The sequence below is a fragment of the Centropristis striata genome, chromosome 10 (assembly GCF_030273125.1).
Source record: "Centropristis striata isolate RG_2023a ecotype Rhode Island chromosome 10, C.striata_1.0, whole genome shotgun sequence".
In the NCBI taxonomy this organism is placed as follows: domain Eukaryota; kingdom Metazoa; phylum Chordata; class Actinopteri; order Perciformes; family Serranidae; genus Centropristis; species Centropristis striata.
Window position 1 is genome coordinate 8,621,462 of NC_081526.1, and position 20,423 is coordinate 8,641,884.

General features: G+C 37.5%; 1 protein-coding gene across 1 annotated transcript in view; it reads right to left on the reverse strand.

Moving 5' to 3' along the window:
- The window catches only part of fign (fidgetin), a 43,865-nt gene extending 41,783 nt beyond the window's left edge, over positions 1-2,082 (reverse strand). Inside the window, exon 1 of the mRNA XM_059342805.1 lies at positions 1,971-2,082. The gene's annotated coding sequence lies outside the window, so the exon portion shown is untranslated. The remainder of the gene's footprint in view (positions 1-1,970) is intronic.
- Positions 2,083-20,423: the final 18,341 nt, after the last annotated feature.

Genomic DNA, 20,423 nt, shown 5'->3' on the forward strand with positions numbered 1-20,423 from the left:
TCAGGAGCAGAACATTGCTTTATGTTATGTTGCTGTCACAATAATAATAACAGAGTCAGTTTCACTGCAGGGCTCTTAATGTAACATTGGAGGGTTCTAATAACAGAAAATCTAAATGATAATGAGGATTATACGCCGTTGCTCATAAAGTTGGAATAAAATACTTTTTACCTCTTTCCATGAAATGATTGTGACGATATGATTTATTCTTGACAGATAAAAAGTATATCTTCTCAAAACGTTACGAATCAATCTTTTCCAAACATATCACAATGAAAAAGAAACACAATTCTAAAAACAAAATTATTCTAACTTTATGAGTGAGCATGTATTTTAGGCAAAGTGACCAATCAGAAATTTCAGATGTAGAATTATGTACAGCAATACTAGCTCAGACATGCACATAATGCACATAAACACTTGGGAATGAGCAAGAAAATATGATTATAACTAATGAGATACAAATTGCACAAAAACGTTAATTTTCCTTTCCTTCTTCTGTTTCAGGGCACCAAATCTATTGAAATCATTAACACAAATAAAAGCCTCTACATGGGAAACACCACATACAGCATGTCCTCAGCAGCCCAGTATCACACAGACAAATGTGAGAGCAGCAGAAGCTTGTGAACACACTGCCTGCAGTTGGATTCATTTTGCAAGGCAATGCTTTTCCAAACAGCTCCAAGACTTCCTGATCGGCTGTAATCCCCAGCTTTCACACATAAGTCATTGAGAGCGATGGAGTCCCCTCTGTTTACTCACTCCAAACCAAATGATCTTTCACAAGTAGACCACTTCAGATGTGAAATGGAATTTGCCAGGCTGTTCTATCCCAAGTCTATTTCTCTGTACGCTTTACCAATTCCCAAATAGGGTTCAGTCGCTCACAGGTAATGTCTGCGAGGATTGAGCCAGGCTCCTCTGCTGTTTTAATGGCCCACGGGAAAAGGTATTTGACGGAGGTAAAGAAGTGCTCTTAAGCACATACACAGGGCTGAATTTCATTTTGTTTTAGTTGCTGTAATGCATTTGTTCATTGGACAGTCGGGGATGTTTATAATAGCTTGTGAAGGATTTAACATTAAGCGGTTGCACGAAAATGACCATTAAGATTTATTCGAGTTAATAATCTGGGGGGTGATTTTAATGTAAAATATAATGTGACTTATAAAATAGTTTTTTTTCTCCAGAACAAAAGCTGCTTCCTCTGTCACACGCTCACATGTGAGAGTTTAAAGAGCGTAGCTGATGGCTTTATCTTTCCAGTGGTTGACAGTGTTACTGCTTTGGTACGTAGTTATGATAAATGGTTGTTTTAAGAGGGCTGCATTTACTTTGTAGAGTCATTATGAGAATATTATGTATGAGAAAACAGTCATTAATATTCATTATAATTGCAAACTACTGAGCTGAATGCTGATGGAGTGTGTTCCGATGCCAGCACAGGGCCTGCCTTTTCTAATGTATCTCTTCATTGCATCTGTGCAGCAATAAAATGTAGGTGTTTAGGAGGGTGTCTGTAAACGGATCGGACTTTTACTAATTTTTCCACTCAATCAGTGAGCTTGTGACACCATTGTGGGAAGCAGAGATTAACATACAAGAGTAATAACATCACTGAGGTATAAATTCAGAAATGTGACCTATAAAATGCCTCACTCTCTATGTATTTCACTTTTGTAGAATTCTCATATTCTCCAAAGGATGCTGTGTTCCTATTCCAGTTGATAAGGGCTCCAATTTTGTTTGTGTCTGGTAATTGGAGCGATGTTGAAGTGAGGAGCACTGATACATTTCCCAGTCTATGTGTGAATGAGGCTGGCTATGGAAGGGAAAGGTCAGGCCCTGGACTTGCCTTTCTCCCCCAGGGCCCTCAGCAGTAGGGGCCAGAGAACACCACAAACAATTAAACATGTTGCTTCTTGGGGTAGAGCAGCCGTACTCCTGTTGGTTAGAGAAGTTTTTACCTTAGTGGGTTGCTGTTGGTCACTCTTCAGAGCAATAATCTGCAGGTCTGAGCAATCAATACAGCCACGACAGCTTCAGCTTCCATTAGCGCGGACATCTCTGGAGTGCCTGTGCATGAGCAGAGGAGCACAGAATAGGCATCAGCTAACACATCCGCACGCACACACATACATACACAAACAACAGATGTATTCAAGCTCATGCACAGAATCGCACATGTACACCGGCGCTAACACATGTATATACACAAACCTACATGGTACATACACGGATGAAAACACTTAAATGCATCTTTACATAATCACACAAACATTTATATAGATGCAACAGTTCAAAATTGTGTTAATTTATTCATGTAGCATGTTGAGCTACTGATAACTGATTACTGTTGTCTTGTTTCTCATGCACGTCTCAGAGAACATATGTCTATATTAGGGCTGGGCAATATATCGATATATTTTTAACTGTGATATGGAATTAGACCATATTGCATATATCGATATAGTTCAATTTTTTTTCTTTCTTTATATATAAATGCTGCCCTTACTAGGGTTTCTCACATTAAGTTATTTTGTAATGTTCGTTATTCCTTTCTCATATAAATGTATTTATTTCAGAAAGAGATTGGCCTATTTTATCTCATAGGCTATTTTTATTTAAGATATTTTTTTATTTAAATGTGCACTTTATGGAGCTTTGATTTAAACAAAAAGGAACTCCTGTTGTTATACAGTATTTATGGTCACTTAAATAAAGGGTTGCAATAAAACTACTTGTGACATGTCTTATTTTGCTTTGACTTTGACTGAACATTTGCTCTCACTTTGCGATAAAAATATCGGGATATATATCGTATATCGATATTCAGCCTAAATATACCGGGATATGACTTTTGGTCCATATCGCCCAGCCTTAGTCTATATCCTTTTTGTGCCTAAAGATTAGTTTCAGTTTGACATAGAAAAATGCCACAACATTTGTACTGATTGGTCTAAAGTCGAAAATCTGAAATCTGGTTCCATACATGTTTTGGGAAATAAACAGTGCACCTTTGAAAACTGTTGCGAAAGTAAAGTAATGGTAGTAAAACGAGATGACAGTGGAGTAGACAGGTGGGTCAAAGGGACACTGGACTTTCACGGAGACCCCAGGTTTGTGACCTGTTTGTGTCTTGTGTGAAAGTGAAACTTAAATCCAATAACAAATATCTTTATTTCAACCCAAATCATGATGTTACCCTAACCAAGTACTCTTTTGTTTAAATTCACAACATTAAGCACTAGAGGAGGGAGTCCTGAGAGGCCCAACGATACGATTTTATCCCAGTACACAATATTATTGTGATTTTAAGCATTTTGCGATATGGTGAGTATTGCGATACAATATACTGCGATTTAACTGTATTATTGTTAACTGCATTTTGTGTCCACAAACTTAAATGCAATCAAGAATTGTTTTGTCAAATAAGAGAAAATTCTCAGTCTATTAATCTCACTTCAGTCTTTTTATTTCTCCATATGATACCAGTATCTCCAGTATATTATTAAAAGTGAGCCCACTACAACAAAAAAAAAACGCGAAAATACTGATACTAAATAAACACTCAACATCAATACTTGGCAGCCATGAATCGATGTAATATTGCCACGCAAAATATTGCAATACTATACTGTATCGATGTTTCCCTCCCTCTATTAACGACAATAGCTGTGTTTCTATTAAAGGTGAAGCGAATTTTGAAGCAAAATTTTAAAATTGCGCATTAGGGACGTTTCCATTAAGTGGTTAAGAGCAAATAAACAAAGCTGCATAAATGACTTCTGTCAGAAGATGGCAGTGTAATGTATTGTTGTAGGCTAATCCGTCAGTAAATAGTAGAAGAAGAGAGGGAAAAAAAACAACAAAAAAGATGTTGCCAATTGAAAAACCACGACAGATCTTGAGGGATTAGATTCAACTGGGCAACTTATAAGCGTTTCAATCTCCCGTTTAGCACATTAATTATGTTATGTTCTACATAATTATGTTTGTTTACATCAAGCTTTTGTCATGCAAATCTTTAAAATGCACATTGAAATTTGTTGATGGGGACACGACTAAAGTGTGTCAAAAAGAGACACCAAGGGGTCCTGACATATGTTTATATGTGACTAGGGGATTCTGAGGTTCATTTAATATATCCATGTTTGCAGAAAAATACAATGCCAACATATATTCTGGTGACTGGACTGCAGAGTGCTGCTCGTCCAACAACCTAATTTGCTTCCCACTGACTTATAAGCCAGCATAGCCCTCACTAGAAAAATGTTGCCAAAAAAAGTATTGAGTGAAACAAATTAGAAGAATATGCAATTATTCTAGTGTGACTGATCAAGTTTTTGCTATTAATAATAATTAATCAAAGTCAATAACAGAAAACCGAAAAAAAACTGCTGTAGGTTTTCTTTTATGTGAATAAAAGAAAACCTTCAGCAGTTTTTTTTCTTCTGTTTAACATAATAAATCAAATCTATCAGGAACAATCACAAGCTGAAGATCCGGAGACATGTGGAGTTATCAGCAAACAGAAGAAGAAGAAGAAGTGTAGAAGCACATTTCAACAATGTAAGGATGCTGTGCAGCACCTCACTGAGAGCTATATGGTAGTCATGTGTAGTTCCTGAATAGCAGATAATAACAATGCAGCCCTCTGGGCTTCTGAGGCAGCATTGTGTGTGCTGGGGCTAGTCCATCTGTGTGCTCTTGCTTGCTTTTGAGTGAGCACAGTAATGCGCTCAACAAGTGAAACACCGTTGGCACATTTCCAACAAGACACGGCCCTGAGGAAGGCAGTGCTACTGTAGCTGTACAATTACGCAAACAAAGAGATACCTCGCTAAATGCTTCCTAGTGGAAAATCACAACATAGAGTAGGATTTTTTTTTTTTTTCAATTATTCATTGATGTGAAAAGCACTAATTGGTTCCCTTGCCTATTGTTTGTCATCATCAACACTGTAGAATTGCATGTGTCTTACTACTCAAAGCTCTTAGACAGAACAAGGAAAAAGCCTATCTGCCAGAACATTTCAAATTTAGAGGCAAATTCTTGCTTTAAAAGGCTGTGCAGGGATGGATTAGAACAAAAAAGTCATATAATCATCATATAATCACAGACTTTTCTATCATACTTTATTATTTTAAGGACTAGGAAATATTATATATATTGCAAAGAAACAATTTGAATGCAGACACATGTATGCCTTGTCTTCTTTCTCCTACAGGTGCAGTGAGCAGAGCGATGCACATCCATCCTGACAAACAGCAGAAGGAATTCTGTTTGCAAAGTCATTGCCACGATAGTAGCAGCACAATCCTGAGTGTATAAAATACTCAAGGTTGGTTTAAAAGAGGCCTGTTTTTCTTCTGCATTCTTATCATCAATAGCTTTATCGCTGTACTGACAATACGGTGCCGAATAGCCCTGTGGGAAGGTGATTCACGATCTGGATACACACCACAAAATTACATGCTTTTGTACAGCAGAGCAGATAATGATTAATAAAAAGGTTCTGCATAGTTTAATCCAAACCAGAAACACTTTAGACATCTATTGTTGCAGAGAAGAGGTGTGACCGCGGCTTCCAGATAATGTTTTGCAGATTCCTGTCCTTTCTTTCGACAGGAATCTGCTTAAAGAACCTGTAACTCTTGAATAGAATCTCACAGGAAACATGAGGTTTGCTGATATTGTTGTACCACAAAAAAAAAAAGAGAGAAAGAAGATTTTTTTTGGCGATTTGTGTCCCCATAATTATCTTTTCTCCCCTTTTTATTCAATTTGCGAGATATAACATACTTTTCATTTGGCTTGCATGAAGCTGGTTAATGTTTGTCTTGTGTTTTTTTTCTGTGTGCAGTCACAGTCCCCTTGTACGTAGGTTCAATTTCTCTTAATTGTTCAGTGACCTTTCTATATACCCTTAGCAATTAGCTGATGAGTTTGTCTATGCTGTGGGTCAGTATCATTGGGTTGCAATCAACACAAACACAAGGAGGCTTGGGAGAGTAGAGCTCTGCTTGACATTCAAGGACCCTTACATTCTTACATTTCCTAATTACAAAACCATAATCAAATGGTGTTTGATGAAGGGGAGGCTCATGGTAAATGTTAACCTAGATGTACAAAAACAGCATCATCAGAATGAACCCTTGATGAAATATTTTCACCTCTGTAATTATTGGCCACCGAGTCTGTAAATGTGTGTTATATTGATTTCTTGTAGTTAGAGGACTTGTTGGGAACAAGAAAACAGGATAAAAGGATAAGAATATAGTGGTGAGTCATCGTCCGTGTAAAGGTGCAAAAACTTTATCCACATCAAAGGTTAGCAGTTCTAATCTTCAGGAGCAGCCTGCAAAACAACACACCACCATGCAGACGCTAACGCTGACCAAGAAGGACCTGCCGCCGCTACTCTGTCCAAACAGCCAGGGCTTGATTTAACACGCGTCTGTCTGCTCCTCAGTATGTGAGCTGGAAAGAAGTAAACAGACTGACCGCCAGGTATGTTGTGGAAGACATGCAACTCTTGAAAAGTTACACTGTAAAATACTGTGTTTTGTTGTTCCAATACTTAGTTTCATCAAAGTGATAATGGAGCCTAGAGATAGACCGATATATATCCGCCGATATTTGCGTTTTTTACTTGTATTAGCATCGGCCGATACATGCGTGCGTTCGGAAAAAAGAAAAACACATCAAATATGTGGATCATCTGAGGCGCCACCACCTCGAGGCCTAGAACAACATACACATTGTTTGCTATCCAAATGTTAATATGTTTTGTTTAAAAAATGTTTCTTTTTTTGTTTAAATTGAGACTTGTGTAACATTTGTTATCATTGTGTCATTCTTATCATGTAAATGGAGGGAGAAAAGGCAATATCTGCTTCAAGAATCGGCCCAAAAAAATCGGCAGCACATATCGGGGATTGGTTAAGACTGATGTCAAAACAATCGCTATCGGCCTTAAAAAACCTGTATCGGTCGACCACTGATGGAGCCAATCTAGGTCTTGTCTCACACGGTGCCAAAGCAACACTAAAATAATGTGTGTAAATAAGAGAACTGAAAATAACAAAAAAGTAATGTAAAAATTTGTTTCTCTAGTAATTAGGGATGGGAATAATTAATTGATGATCAAATAATGGTCGAATTTGGTCGATCATGTGGAATTTTTAATCGATCTGTGTTTTTTTCATTTTAATTTTATCTCTGAATGCGTATCACTACCACTGAACTAAAACATGGCCGTTTGCAAACTGAAAGTTGCAATTATAAAACACACAGAAATACAAGAGGAATAATTGGAGCAAAACTACCTTACTGTATCAAACCTTGCTAGCATTCATTACGAGGTTTAATTTTATCCAAGACTTATTTAAACACAAAACACAACACACTTAAATATTCAAGATTACTGTGCTACTGTGATTAATGTTACCTTATGCTTCTACAGGGCCTAAAACATAAAACATTGAACTCCTTGAGGTTATCTTTACAGTTTCATCTCAGTTGAGTTAGTTTTATGATTGACAGGATCAAACCTCTTTTTGTCCTTTCAAAATAAAAGCGTCCGTTATCAAAACAGGCTTTTGCATAGTACTGTCTATATATCTTTTATTTTGCCCATGTATGCATGCAGCGATTAATCGATTAATTGATCGTTAATGTTATAGATGCTCGAGTTGGCAGGTTTCTTCCAAATGCCCATCCCTATTGTGGAAGACATGCAACCCTTACAAAGTTACATTGTAAAATACTGTGTTTTGTTGTTCCAATACTTTGTTTCATCAAAGTGAAAATGGAGCCATTCTAGCTCTCATCCCACACTGTTCCCAAGCAACACTAAAACAATGTGTGTGCATAAGAGAACTGAAAATAAATGACTTCCAGTAATGAATTACTTTTATTAGGCAGTATTTGGAAAGTAACTAAATTAGTTTTGACAGAAGTAACTAGTAACTGTAATTAATTAGTAATTATTAGCAACTTGGTCCCCACCAGGAGCCATCAGACTCTTTCCTTGACCAAATAATTTTTCCAGGTACATTTAGTGAATCAACCCTGACTCACTATAATAATGCTAATGACAAACACTACAGTTTCGCTAGTGAATGTTAAAAACAGGAATGTTTTAATGTTTTACAAATATTTGTCTGGACTCAGGAGAGACAAATAGGACACCTAGCTTAAAACATTGCCAGACAAACTGGGATATCTTGGTTAACTATTGACCAAGAAAAAGAATATATAGCCATGCTAGCTGGACTTAGGCACAATGGTGCTTTGAGCTAGCTGCTCATAAATGGTGATGTTTAGCAGGTTTAATGATTCTATGATCAGCATCGTAGTTTATAGTGTTAGCGTCCTCGCATTAGCATATTAGCATTAAGCAGCTCCAGCCAATAGGAATGTAATTTAAGGTGACACTACAGGAGAATATGGTCTTTTTTTAACTTATTGATATCTCAATTAATCATCCCCAGTTTGTTATTTACATGAAGACAATATTTTTTTGCATTATGAGTTTTTCTAAATGTTATGTTTAGATATGCAAATTAGATATGACCTCATGAAATATGCGCTGATTTAGATAAAGCAAATTTCAAAGTTATTCTTTTATTTTGTTGATAAATTAGGTTCAAAGTTCTCTACAGAAAGAAATTGGGATATATCCGTTTATCATTTCATAACTCAAAATCATCATTCTCAGCATCTTCATTTTCAATATTTCAACCAAAACAACTGCCTTTGTCGAACCAAAAAGCAGATTAAAATCCATTCATTTCCTGACTTTGCTGAAAAATCCAGTAACAAATTAATATCTAAGAGAAAGGTCTTTTTTGTTTGTTTTTGAAATGTGATTGTGGTTTTTGATTCTGTGGTATGTTGTCTGATTTGTTAATGTGTTCTGTCATTTTTTTTATTTTTTCCCTTGGTCCAGTGTTGTTGTGCTTTACACCCGAAGGCCACTGTACTGGCCCCTGGGCAGAAATAGAGAGGGAGAGAGAACAACAGACTAACAGACAACAGGCTGTACTCATTATTGTCTAAACCAGCAATTAGGTGTTTGTACAGCAATAGAGTTGACTGGCTTTATTCAAATCAAAGGTTTGGCAGTAGATTGCTAGTGGTAATGGCTTCCAGATTTCCTCTTTGTGGTTCTGGACACTGACACAGACTGTCACCAGGCACTAGCTTAGCCCTACTTTGAGGGCAGCCCCATTGGGGGCGGCAGCACCAAAGAACACTGTTGTAGACTTGGTCAGCAAGTGAGCGAGTCATTATTGCGTTACCATGGAAAAGATGTGTCACAAACTGAGTTTTAACGAGGGTGTACAGCTCAGTAAACTATTGACTGAGCTACTGTATCTGGGCCAGATTGCAGCACTGCTCCAGAGCTTCTTGTTTAATGAATTCCTTGAAAACAAAATATCACCGCCTGTCTACAACACACAAAAATGCAGTTAAACATTGCCATCATTATGTGCTCATATAGAGGCTACTGGTGATTAGATGCAGAAAGATGTTTATTAACTTGAACCGCTGCGATCAGGTACACCCGCCGTTCTCCCACCACCTGAGTTGTGATATTCCTTTAAAGCCGCAATTATCAGAAGATTAACAAGTTCATGCTGCTACGACAGGATGCTGTGAGAATGAATTTTGGTTCCAAGAACATTTGGCCGTTTGCCATCGCTGAAGGTGACAGAAATCTTGCCGATCTTGCACGACAGTGAAGGGGGATGGACGGAGGCAGCTGGGTGGAGCTTGTGAATCTGAAAGTCATTGCTGTTTGGGCTTCCACCCTGCCCTCACTGCCCCAGTCCAGCAGATCAGCTTTACTCAGCAGATTCCTCCCCGGTGGGAAACGGAGCAGAGGCGGCAGGCGGCTGAAAGCAGCCTCACCCAGCACGTGGCTAAAGCCCCCACTGTCCTGATGCTAATTATTGATCAGATGATTAAGGCAGATGAAGAGATTTTTTCTCTTTTAAAGTGAGAGCTCTGATTGTGCATCTCCGACTTGTCTGGAGAGAGAGAGCTGCCAAAAGATCAATACTTTCAATCACGCCAGAGAGCTCTTCTGTCAGTCACGCTGAGTAAGGTGATTACAATTGAGTCTTAAGACAATGAAGAACTTTGCGGGGCTTCCTCAGGCACACTCAACCTCCTCGCAGGGAGTCTAATGAACTCAGACCTGCTAAATAGGCCTCCAAACCACTTCAGCGCGGATCCTGAGAGACTGGCCCCGCTGCCAAACTCACCAGCTCTCACCTGCGCAGACACGGAGACACACACGCGGGCCAGAGGAGCAAAACTGTAGCCTCTCACAGTAAAAAGACAGAGCAACAGCACTGATGACCACTGAAACCTCGCATGGAGCCCTTATACAAATCATTTCTGCTTGTGTGTGGAGTGGGAAGCTGCTGCTGGCAGGAGGTTACATGGTCAAAAACAGCAGGGAAACCTGACAGAATGATGGCTGTTCCTTCAGTATATTCATAGCACAAGCAAAGCTGTCACTGCTTTACTTCTTTTTGACAAATGGAGAAGTGGACAAGGATAGTGTGTTTTTATATTTACACAACAAGCTAGTGATATCAAATTAAGTGCAGCCATTCTTGGCCAAAGTTGGGTTAGGACACCACTCACTTTACAAGCCGTTACTGAAGCAAATTTCAATGTAATGACACTGTATTAAAAATAATATTGTTCAGTCATCTTACCTTCTAGATAGCCAGAGAAAAACCCAGCACACAGACGGCACCTTAGGGTGCAAACACATGATTTACAGCTGGGTGTTAAAGCTACATGGATCTTTAATTCTGTGATGATTTTGGCGCCCCCTGTGGGCAGTAGTGGTAGAGTACCTCGTGCCATAAAGATCTTAATAAAAATTTGCTTTGATATTATTTTTGTTTTGATATTATTTTTATATATTTTATGCATAGCGGTTTGCATAATACATAGCAATGAGGAAATGTATCCATTTGTGTAAGATTAATAGCTGTAATATGACAATTATGATGGAAACTTTGTTTTAGCCACATGTTATGTTAATTCATATATTGATGGAAAACTGCGTCTCTCAGTGTTTTACATATATAAAATACATAGATAATAAATAAATATATTAAATGGACATATTTCATACCTGTCTAGTGTGAAAAAAAGCCAATTCAGGATCTGGTTTTGAATGTTTTTTTAAATGCTATAATTCTCTCCATCTGTTAAATGACTGAACAAGGTTGACTCATGCTTGGTTTGAACGTCATCACATAATTTAATTGCCTGGAAAAATAAATAAACAGTGTAAAAAGGCTCTACCTGTTGTTGTGCCTTAAATAGTTTTATCTGATTCCACCAGGAATCGGACCAAGGGAAAGAAAATATTAAGAATAAAAAATAAGAAATCTCCAACCCTCCCAAAAAAAATTATGATTGGCCTGTTAAAGCTTTTAAAACTGCTTTCGTTTTAATTCTTTCATACTGATGTCCACCTATCAGAGAACGTGAGGAGGAAATTAGCTGAAAACACTCTTTTTTTAACCACTTCCATGAAAAAAACAAAACACTAATTTTCTCCATGCAGGGAAGCAAATTCAACAACAATGGCAGCACAAATAAAGAACCCTTTACTAAGCTCCACTTTGGCAGAATTTCACTAAAGATCACTTTGATTGCACCATCATGCTGAGTAAAGACTCCAGCAAGACAAACAAAATCAAAGATTCGGTAATTTAGTGTTGGGGATGATTCTCTGTCTTTAACAGGCAGCATGTAGCAGCATCCATCCCTCTGTGGCTGACACAAGCCTTTCAGGGAGCAGGTGACTTGTTAGTACTCTAAGCAACAACGGGAACAGATGTGTCCCTGACAGTGGATGGATGGTCAGGGTCCATCTGGTCAGTGCAGCCCTGGACAGGAATGATGAATACAGCTTCATCAGTGAATAGCTGTCATCAATCGCATGGTGTGGCGATGGCCGGTGACAGCCACACGCCAGCCCCGGGGCCCCAGGTGTGGTGAGCAGAAAACTGGCTGGCTCCAGAATGCAGGTCAATCAGGCAAGTCCGAGGCAGCATTATACGTCCCGATGTAAAGTGCATGCATTACAAAGCAGAGGGAGTGCATTGCTTCGTCTGGGTGCAAGGAATCTGTCTGTTCTTTGATACAGCCGCAGACTGGGTCACGGATTTATTTCAACACGGGGCTGTTACTAAGCAGCCGTGCTAAGGACGAGCACCGGGCGTCTAGACAAGTCATGGCTCTACATTGTCTTCCCCGGCGGTCCCAAATGAAATGTGCTGCATCCTTGTCTGCTTCAGTGCATAGACATGGAGAGGTACTAAAACACTGACCTTGCTCTGGACCATTCTGAATATGTTATGGCTCCCCGTTCCCTTGAACTGTCACAACTTTAAATCGACCACTTCTAATGGTTTCATACACTGTGTGGTGATCATCCAGCGGGATCCTCCACCCGCTCTTATCCCGCTTTCAAACAATAACATCTTTCTAGAAATCATTCTGTGCATCCTTCTTGGGTTTTTTTGTTATTTATTTGTAAGGAAAGGTAAGTGAATAATTGCAGCAAAGCCTGTCTGTCCTAATGGTCAGGCATGGCATGGTGGGTGTGTTCAAGGACCTCGGTGTAAAAACAGGTCACTGGGAAAACAAACTACATATCTTGCAAATAGACAATGTCTTCATCGAATGTATTATTTATGTAATATATATTTTAAAAAATGGAACCTTTAATATTGAAAATACATATTGTCTTTAACATCCATCCATGTCAAGCATCCTAGAAACAGATCTCTCCAACAGCAGCTTGCATTGTCTTTTTTATTTTTTTCTCTTCTGTCAATTACACATTAATAGTCGTCTTTACACAGCTGTCACTGATGTCATCAAGACCTCGGTGTCAAGATATAAATAGCCCGGCCATGTGACACACCATCAAGGAGAGGGTTTAAACACAAGTGTTCATGTGACCTATTAGAGAGCAGCGAAGTCTAATACATATTTATTGGCACATTCACCTCCACTCTTTCTGAATATCAGTCTGAAACACTTCTAAGCCTTTCAAGTCCGCTGAGGCCCAATCAAGATTATTTTGATGACTGAAAATAAATGTAGGCAAATCAGTTCATTTTACACGTGAAGATTAGCATTTTTATTCTCATCAACTGATCATGAATGAAAATTAAAGCTGTTTTATATAATTGTTTTTATTATATTACTGATGTAAATAAATACATTTTATATTAACCGTTTTGCCTGAACTAAGGATTCATTTTATTATCAATTAATCCGGCAATTATGTTCCTGATTAATCGTTGGTCTTTGAATAAAATGTCTGAAAACAGTGAAAAAAGGTCCATCTCTGATTCTCAAAGATGAAGTCTTTAAATGGCTTGTTTTTTCAGTCCAAATCTTATATTCAGTTTAATATGAAGTAAATCAGAGAAAAGCAGCAAATCTCCATATCTGAGGCTGAAACAGTTTTTCTTTTGCTATTTTCAATTAAAAATAATGATCATCAACATAGTCTGAGATTATGTTTTTTACATTATTTAAATGATTTTTTCATTAATTAATAATAATTAGTCAACTCATCAATGCAGCTCTTTAAAAAAAACAATTCTGTGGTATGTGTATGTTCACATTCATTTGTATCTATATGCTTAAAACATAGAAAAACACTTGGAATATTGATACCTGGTCGCAGCTAATTACAGTATTTTTTTTTTTGTCCTCCAAAAACAGCACAATCTGTCCAAATGTACAGTCAGCGTGAATGTTTTGTTTAAACGAAAATGACCAGAAAGCAATTTTTACATTAACAGCGTCATCAGAAAAAACAAAAAGTAAAAGGTTAAACTGATTCATTGTCATGTTCTGGGAGTAAAAGAGCTGGATGTATTTGCATGACAGTGAAGAGGATTGCTTGTCAGTTTTTTATTCCTTTGGCTTGGTTCAGGCGGTTTCTCTATGAGCAGAGAAAGGTGGTGTAAGCCAGCAGAGAGCTGGTTTTGTACATTTTTGCTGCCCTGTCGTTTTCTCAGCGGGGCGTCTCTTGGGAAAATCAAGCAGAGGGGAAGGCCATGGGGGGAGGGTCTGGCAGAAAACACACACACACACACACACACACACACACACACACACACACACAGACATCACATCTCCAAAACACATCGAGGTGTCGGCTGTCTGATGCCGCTTACATGTGATTAAGCCTCTGCCTCTAAACAGGCTACGTCTGATGACCCTGCTGGTGTGTGTATCCACTGTGTTGTAGTGCTAGCTCTCTCTCTCTCTCTCTCTCTCTCTCTCTCTGTCTCTCTCTCTCCCCCCTCTGTTTTTCCCTCCCCCTCTGACAGATGCTGCAGATGACCGTCTCAACAAGAATCACTCTCATGTTCGAAGCTACACTTTGCTTTGTGAGGCTCCCTGAAACTGACATTAATCCACTTTTTCTTCTATAGACTGACAAGAGCATGGAATGGAGGTGTCACACTTTCAGGCAGTGCAGGGGGCAGTTGGGCTTTGACGGCCCTGCTAAAGCACTGCTGCTGCCTGTAACAGTCAGAGCACTGCAAATTGGAAATCCAGAGGAGATCATCTGTAAAGAACACGTCCACCGGCAGCGTAGGAGACAAGCAAGTCAGAGAGGGGATATGAGAAAAAGCCGGAAAGCAAACAGACGAATAAAAGCTTTCCAGTCATTCTAGCAGAATATAACCAGGAAATTTCCACAGCAAAGAAAATTCCAAACAGCACGCACGTTCTGCTTACAATTTCCCCATGAGACATTACCAAAAGAATGTAACATAATACAGGTAACAAAGTGTGTCATGTGTGGCCGTTCAGCTGTTTGTCAGAGAGTGTGTGGTTCACATCTTGCTGATCTTCAAACAGAAACTCTCCATCTCTCTGACATCTGCTGGGATGTTGAGTTTTTCCAGGTTCCCCTAGTATTTATTAGAACATGTGGGGCAAATTGCATTACCTGAAGGAATTTGACCAGGTCAGATGCAAAGATGAACTACATGTATTAAAGTAATACTTTTCTTTGGAAGGAACATATTGACTTCTTAGCGGGAAAACCTCGTTATGAGTTCATTCCATCACTGACCAGAATCTTGGGATTTTTCAGGCTATCACTACGTTCTCTAACATGTTATAAAGCTTGTTGGGAGTATTGATGAAAGGATCAGAATTGCTTGTTTGTAGGGCATCACAGCAGTAGGTTGCATACTAGATTTCTGATTGTTTTGATGTAAGGAAAAGTAAAAAAAGAAAAAGAAAAAGATTGCAACTACAAACAACTTCAGAAATACCTACAGTATACTATAACTCCGATTGCTAAAAAGTTGAGATGTTGTCCAAAATGTATATAAAATGTAATAGAGAATAGAGAACTGCTAAAACTTATTTAATATTACTTATTCAACTGAAAACTGTACATAGACAATATGTTGAATGTTCGAACTTATAAACTTTTGCTTTTTCATTTGCAAAAACTCACTTAATTATGAATTTAATGCATTCTGTTTTTATTTACAGTGTCACAGGTTGTTTTTTTTAATTTGGGCTGTAGATATATCTGTCCCAAATTTCTCACTGTAAAATAGTTCACCTAAATATCTTAAATGGACAATCACAGCTAATTTTCAATTAAAAAATGATTAAGATGTTCAAGTTCTTCAATGTAGTACATTTTAAAATGTTAAAGGGGACCTATTATGCTCATTTTTAGATGTATTTTTTTGTATTTCTGCTAGAGCATATTTACATGCTTTAGTGTAAAAATAACTTTATTTTCCTCCTACTGTCGATTGCTGCTTCACCTCAGTCCACCTTCTGTCTGAAAATCTTAAGTAATTTTGTCTTGAGCAAGTAAAGTCTGTTATACGATGTCAAGTCAAGTCGAGTACTTAGTTAGGGCAAGTCAAATACCAAGTCATATTTTAAAATGCATAAAAATGCCAATATTTCATTCTACTAACTGGGTTGATATCATTTGTTAACTGGCTAACATTAGTTAATGAAATAATCATTCGGATCAGTGAGTTTTAAAGCAAAAACTTCACAAACTTTTTCTAGCAGGAATGTGAATAAAATTTTCCTGATGTTAGCATGTAGCTACATGTAGCACTGTATGTCATTTAAATGCAGTTGCAATGAGCAGTAACATGCTGTGGAGCAGATGAACATATCTAGAAATCTGTCATCAGCTCAAGGCGAGAGAAAAAAACCCCGACTTAACTTATATTTAAAACTTTGACCATGTTTACAAACACACACACACACACACACACACACACACACACAGTCTCATTTTTATAATGTCTATGTATTGTCTATGTACAAAACACTTTCTGCTGCTACAAACACGTTTTACAGTTTTATATATTTTTTCATTTATGTATTCTTTATTTTTATATATTTTTTTATTGTTAATAGTTTTTATATCTCTACTTGTTTATATTGTAAATAGTTAATACTTTATTATATGTTTACTTGTTTATTTGCTAATACCTCTCCACTACTGTTTACTATTTATTGGGTTGGGTTTTTTTGCTATCCACTTTGCTGCTGTAACTCTTGAAAGTTCCCCACTGTGGAACTTATAAAATAAATCTTAATCTGAATTTTCCAGAATACAATCACTGTGGTCCAAATGCATCAGAATGTCGTTCAATGTGCATGTGTCTATGTATAACTGAATGACAATAAACTCTGTTTGAGTCTGTTTAAGTGTAAAATAATTTAATATGAATATTTGACATTGTAGCATTATACAGATGTATATATATTAGGGTTGTCAAAAGTATCGATACTCAAAAAAGTATCGATACTAAAACGTATCCAGATACGATACTCATTTTAAAAAGTATCGATACCTAGCCAAGGAATGAACACTTAAGTTAAGTTATTGTTATTTTTTTTATCAAGGTTGCCTAAACTTGTGCACGGCATACAACCTCAAAATATTGTTCTAATTGTTATTGTTTATTGTATTTATTTATTTTTTGCACTACCTCAGACCTGAAGCTTGTTATCATAGTTGCAGTTTCGTTTTGCACAACTATTTTTTATTATAAATATTTAACCCGTGGTTCTGTTAATTTTTACATGTTGCATTTTTCTTGTTAATAAAAATATCTCTGTTAAATTGTGGGGTCTTTGTTTTTTTCCTTGTGGTATCCAAAATGGTATTGAGTATGGAATATTTTCCTGAGTATCGGTATCAAGTTGAAAATTTTAGTATCGTGACAACCCTAATATATATATATATATATATATATATATATATATATATATATATGTGTGTATATATGACAGAAAATAAGGGAAAGTCCAATCGGTCCCCTTTAAGTTGGCAAGCCTATGCCTTCCGCATTTGGATTTCTTCCCCTTGTCTGGAGCAACACCAGCTACAGTGACAGCTCCTCTCTGTGATCTAGGCCGAGATCTTTGCTGTTGGGTAGAATCAGTTGAGTCATTTGGATGCCTTGCTTATCTAATGGTTTGGTGATGGCAGAAGCCTTCAGCCTGCATTAAAGTAGACATCAGCCCAGGAGAGAGAGTGGCCGGAGAGAGAGGACTACAGTACAAACTAACAATGGCAGCTCCAGTTTTTTTTATATTTATAGCGCCCAGCAGGTGTCAGCCACAGCAGTCTCTCTGCCCCCTTTGACACCCCATGGCTGCTCCGCTCCACCGTATGAAAGAAAAGCGAGGGGGAGGGGGGGCAGCTGCCGCCTGGGATTAGGTACCTGAATCCAATCTTGAGGAGCAGTGGGCTCCAGTGGCGTTAAAGTGTTTTCTGGAGAATTTCTCATGTTCCCCACTAGCTGATTATTTCCAGATTTTAGTTCTGCCTCAGCGGAGATGAGCTCCACACAGTTTTGCCAGTCGTGGTTAAGATGTAGCTTGACACTCACTGGCCACACTCAGATGAGTTGTATAATCCCATTTAGAGAAGCACATCCCACAGGCAAATCATAATTCCCACAAAACTGATATGCGTGTTTGTCAACATGTTTGGAATACATTAACACTATAGTAGGTATATTAGTGATTTTTTTCTTTTTTAACCATGTGTGATCTTTGTTTCAACCATCAGAAACAAAGGCATTCCCTCCTCACCTCTCTTTGCCTTCTTTCACCGTGTCAGCACTGCTCTGTCTACTCGTGCTCATTAACCTTGCTTGTTCTTCCACTTCATAGCCCTGCTAATATGACCCCCCCACCACCACCACCACCCAACTCTTAGAAGACTCTAAAATCCTTTGAATAACCAAAGGGAAGGAGGTAGTTATTGCAACGTAACTGCACAGTGATTGGCTTCAGGCAGAAATCACTTCGGAAATGTAAGCTTCAACTTTAACATGGCAACCTCTGCCAAAACCTCATTCAAGCAGAGAAAATGTGCATGTGATCTGAATTTATGTCAGACGTTATATACTGACATATAATTCTATAACTATCACACAGGAGGGAGTTATGTTGGAGTATACATCAGCACGGCTTGTATTTATGAATATGAATGATGAAAATAAATCTTTAACAGTGTCAGGAAACATTATATGTTAAGTGTCCCAAAAGCCTTGTATGTACAGTCATGGAAAAAATTATTAGGCCACCCTTGTTTTCTTCATTTTTTTTGTTAATTTTAATTCCTGGTATAGCTAAAGGTACATTTGTTTGGACAAATATAATGATAACAACAAAAATAGCTCATAAAAGTTTAATTTAAGAGCTGATATCTAGACATTTTCCATGGTTTTCTTGATAATGATTTTGGTTAATATCAAGAAAACCATGCAAAACAGCTAGATATCAGCTCTTAAATTAAATTTAAGCTTTTAGGGCAAGAAATGGCACAGCAGTATGTTCAGGGTAATGAAAGGAGAAGCGATGAGTCAGCTTCAAGTCAGTAAATTTGTTTGGCTGCACTGGGAATTTTTTGTACAAACTTGTTTTATGTAAATATGTTGGTTGTTGTTTACACTACAGTTCATTTGAAAATTCTTAAATAAAACATATTTTGGTTAAGGCATGGAGTGGAAAAATAACTCTTGAGTTGAAATCATTTGGTGAGCTTCGTCCCCCTAGTTAAAAAATCCCATCTGTGCCCTTGCATACATTCGCATTTTCTTGAGCAGGACTTCCAAAAATATTGTTAAAATTTTGACTGCATTTAAATAGAAACCTGGCTACGGTACCAGCATATCCATTACCAGGAAACTGAAGCAGCTAAATTGACTTCAAGTCAAAATGTCTTCCTTTAAAAAAAGGCTGACTGTATGTTAATGGTGAAACAACTTTTTTGTTTAGTTTCAATTTACCTTTAGAGCCTTGATTTAGATAAAAAGCTGTTGTTGTTGTTGTTGTTGTTGTTGTTGTTGTTGTTGATGTTGTTGTTGTTGTTGTTGTTGTTGTTGTTGTTGTTGTTGTTGTTGTTGTTGTTGTTGTTGTTGTTGTTAAAAAGGTCTATTGTGAAGTTAAAATCTGTCACCGTAAACCTTATCATTATTATTTTAGGTAACTGGTTGTATAATTTAGTCAAATTCAAACTGACAATCTCTAGAAGTGATAGAAAATTCTATTGTATGAACAATATTCTTGTATAAACAACTTAACAGATTAATATACAATTGTTATTTGGCTTGTAGCATGTCTGGCTGAATGACTGTCGACTCTTTGACTGATGGTTCACAAGATTTATTCACAACCGTAGCTCCATTACACTGAAAATAAGACATTCCTTGGTCACCTTGTGAATTCACCGTAAGAGCTACAAGATGGGAAAACAATAGCAAACATTAGCATTAGCGTTTTGGCAAATCAACACTTTTACAATTGTTAAGACGAGAAAAATAGCCACTAATATGTCAGAAAAATATAAACTACAACTAACCTTGTGCCCTGTCAGCCAGGCACTATAGAAGCCTCTTTGATACTTAATATGAATTTATTATGAATTATGACGCACTCCGTTATTATTCACCATTCTCTTTTCATTTTAAAGTTCTACCTTTTACTTCTTGTCACTACCTTTCAAAATGAAAGCACCAGTTTCATACTGGATGGCACCTTTTCAAAATAAAAGCATCAAAACATTGTAAAACACCTAGAAAATAGACAAACATGAAAAACAAAGGAATCACCACGTTTTATTAAACTGTATTCAAGTTTGCAAAACAATAAATGCATGTATTAAACTGTATATAAATGAGACACAATCTTAAAAAATGATGGCCGACTGTTGCCTCCATGTGACAAGATTTCTTACTCTTTGTGCTTCTATGTTGTTGTTGTTTTTACGAAAAGTGTCCACCATAGCGTTTTATGAACATTTCATATTTATGAATGAGCAAACAAAGTAGGGA